The sequence below is a fragment of the Meriones unguiculatus genome, chromosome X (assembly GCF_030254825.1).
Source record: "Meriones unguiculatus strain TT.TT164.6M chromosome X, Bangor_MerUng_6.1, whole genome shotgun sequence".
Taxonomy (NCBI): Eukaryota; Metazoa; Chordata; class Mammalia; order Rodentia; family Muridae; genus Meriones; species Meriones unguiculatus.
This window is the reverse complement of record NC_083369.1, coordinates 20960553-20963885: the sequence shown is the minus strand read 5'-3', so window position 1 is coordinate 20963885 and position 3333 is coordinate 20960553. Positions and strand designations below refer to the sequence as shown.

Below are 3333 nucleotides of genomic sequence, written 5' to 3'. Positions count from 1 at the left end.
TGTTTTGTTGTGAAATTTTAAGAGGTTTTGTTTTACATGATTTAGTGATTTTTTCCATCTACATTAAATCTCTACTTTCTTCCCTGTTCTTTTTTTTGAAGGAGTGCAGTGAATTTTATTGATGGTATTCAAAAGAATAGGGCTCCCTAAGCTCCTCACCTTCTTCTGGGGGTCTAATATGAAAACTGTGAAGAAGATGTTCAGTGTCAGGTGCTGAGTTGGGACAGGGACTTCTCAACAGCTGAGGACCTTTTTCTTGTTCTGGTGTCCTTACTGGGGTGGGTGGTCCAGGGCTTCTTATTCCTTGGAGACCATGCAAGCCATGAGGTCAACTATCCTGTTGCTGTAGTCATATTCATTGTCATGCCAGGAAATGAGCTTTACAAAGTTGTTTTTGAAAACAATGGCAGCCTCAGCATCAAAGGTAGAAGAGTAAGTCACACTGTTAAAGTTGCAGTAGACAACCTGGTCTTCACTGTAGTCCAGGATGCACTTTAGTGGGCTCTCTAATGCCCATTTCACCACCTTCTTAAAGTCATCACACTTGGAAGCTTTCTTCATGCACCATGTCAGATCCATGACAGACACACTGGGGATAGAAATACAAAAAGCCATGCCAGTGAGCTTCCTGTTCATCTTTTGGGATAACTTTTCCCATAGCATTGGTAGCACCAGTGGACACAGGGATGGTGTTCTGGTCATTTCTACAGCCATCACACAGCAGGGAGACCATCCACAGCCTTCTGAGAAACAGTGATGCATGGACTGTGGTTATGAGTCCTTCCATGATACCAAACTTATCATGGATGACCTTGGCCATGGGGTTAAGCAGTCATTGGCAGAGAAAGAATTGCTTACAATCTTGAGTGAGTTGTCATACTTCTTGTGGTTCACATCCATCACAAACACAAGTGGGCTTAGCCTTCTCCATGGTAGTGAAGATATCATTAAAATCCAAAACATACTTGGCACCAGCATCATCCCATTTGCTATCAGTGGGCTCTTGCTTCTGAAGACAATGAACCCCTTCCTGTTGATGACAAGTTTCCCATTTTTAACCTTGAGTATGCCAATGAACTCTCCATGGGTAGAGTCATACTGGAACATGTAGACCATATAGTTGAGGTCAATAAAGGGATCATTGATGGCAATAATATCAATTTTGCAAAGGCTAAAGGGAGCCCTGGTAACCAGGCACCCAATAGAACCAAATCTATTCACTCTAACCAACTCCATCTTGTCAGGGATGAGGTTGGCACTGTACAATAAGATGCTGCTGTTTCTGAAATGGGGAACAGAAGAGAGTTGGCTTTTCTTTTAAATCTGTGAGAGAAAGTGTTTATTTCAATAGCAAATACTACACTTCAGAATCATATAGAAGTCCTTTTAGCCAAATCATGGGAATTCTAGTTTTGTCATTTCTTTTTACAATAGTTTAAAATAAAACATATATTTATTCTCTCATTCTCCTGTCTTATAAAATTCAAAAAGGGCTGAAAATTATTTTATGAGATGTGGTTCAGTATCATGAACCTGAACAAACTGCTCACACAGTTATTCAGAACTTCAAGGACTTGCTTAGAAATTGGATGTACTTTCACAAACTATAGCAACAACAACCTCTAAAGCTGACATATTTTTAAGTATAGCATTTGTAAGGACCATTTTTCTGACCCAGAATAAGAGCTCTCTCTTTTATAAATTTAAAGGCAGAGAAATTTTCTACTTATCTTGAAGAGGTTTCTTTTAACAAGCAATTAAGAACCTGACAATTTCAAAGTCAAAATGTAATTCTGTCAGAATTTAGTATAAAAACAACACGCGAACATAAAAAAAAATGTGGTACATTACTTTAGAAGCGATTAAAAGTATGCAGAAGAGTACTTCCTTAATCCCCTGTACTTGACCATTCACTTTAGATCTGAATACCATGGAGAACCTTATTCCTGATTTTAACATTCCTTTCTTTGCTTGCTTTGTTTCTAAGGCAAAGGATTGTTATGAAGAATCTTGGATTACAATTAGGCCTCATCCATTTGCATTTCTCCTGCCTATGAGCTAGAATAACCCCACCCCCAACAACCCCACACCCCACACCCACACCCTATACCCCCCACCCCGTTCCTAGACCCCCATCTCCTATCTTTCCCATTCCCTTGTCTCCACTCGCCACCAGCATCCAAGGAACTCCAGTACAACTGATTTAACTCAGAAATGCACAGAAAGATTCCAGCTTCTTGGTCAGGTTCATGGTGCCTATTTAGTCTTGGCTGGGTGTAAGGAATAATAGATAAAAGTACATGGCTTAGGAGCATAAAGATATTAGTCCTTGTCAGTGAAATATCACTCATGTTTTCTTAGAATGACCACAGTAAAATTTCAAGTCATGTGGTTATGAAGTCCAAAGTCTTAGTCAATCAACAATTTACACACACAATAAGAATGACAACTTTTTCCAAGGGTAGGTGGACCTTAGAGCTCCCAGACCCTTGGGATGTCAGAGGTCTTTGTCCAAGTCTATATTTTGTTCCCTTCGAGGTGGGGGTGACATTTGAATCTTTCCTATAGGAAATGTTTAAAGAAGTAGTGTTGTGGGTTATTAGTATTTATTATTGATTTATCTTTTAGTTAAACAGCGGTTATTTCTAAACCAGTTGTTTATCATCATATAGAGACTAGGATTTATTTAATTAATCTAGAGCATAATGCTGAGCAATAGTTACTCCAACCTAAACCTCTAAGCCTGGATCGCTTCCTACCAGTCAGATTTCACCCTTTATACTTGCTTTTAGTTATATCTTTGGTCTGGTTTATCCCTCCTCATGGTTCAAAGACCCCTCCTGCCAATTTCTCTTCTCCTCCCTTCCCGCTTGCTTCCTTCACCTCCCTTGCAGATCAGGAATGTCCCATTCTATTCTCTTCATTGTATAGCACTGGTTTGTTGTTTAATTGACAATATAGAGAACAAATGATGGCATGTTTACACAAACTTGAGACAGGTGATGCTTTAAGCATCACAGTTCAGTGCCCATATTGAAACCAGATAGTGGAGTAGAGAAATCAGCAATTGAATGAACAAGGATAAATTGTATACATTATACTAACATTTCCCCCTTTAAGTCCAAGAAAAAGCTCCTTTTCTTTCAGTACAATAATAATTATAAAATGATGAAAACTATTAGGTAAAATTTACCTGTGCAATGTCTAGTTCATGTGCATTTGGCAACTTAGGAGAAAGTGTTTGATTATGTACCTTATCTTGACAAGTTTAGAGTTCTGTTTCTAAATTAATTTTTATCCTTATTGGTATTACCTATTTGAAAATATTTTTTT

The 3333-nt window shown here is 38.4% G+C and overlaps 1 pseudogene; it reads right to left on the bottom strand.

Moving 5' to 3' along the window:
• Positions 1-297: 297 nt before the first annotated feature.
• LOC110540941 (glyceraldehyde-3-phosphate dehydrogenase-like) lies at positions 298-2152 on the bottom strand (annotated as a pseudogene).
• Positions 2153-3333: the final 1181 nt, after the last annotated feature.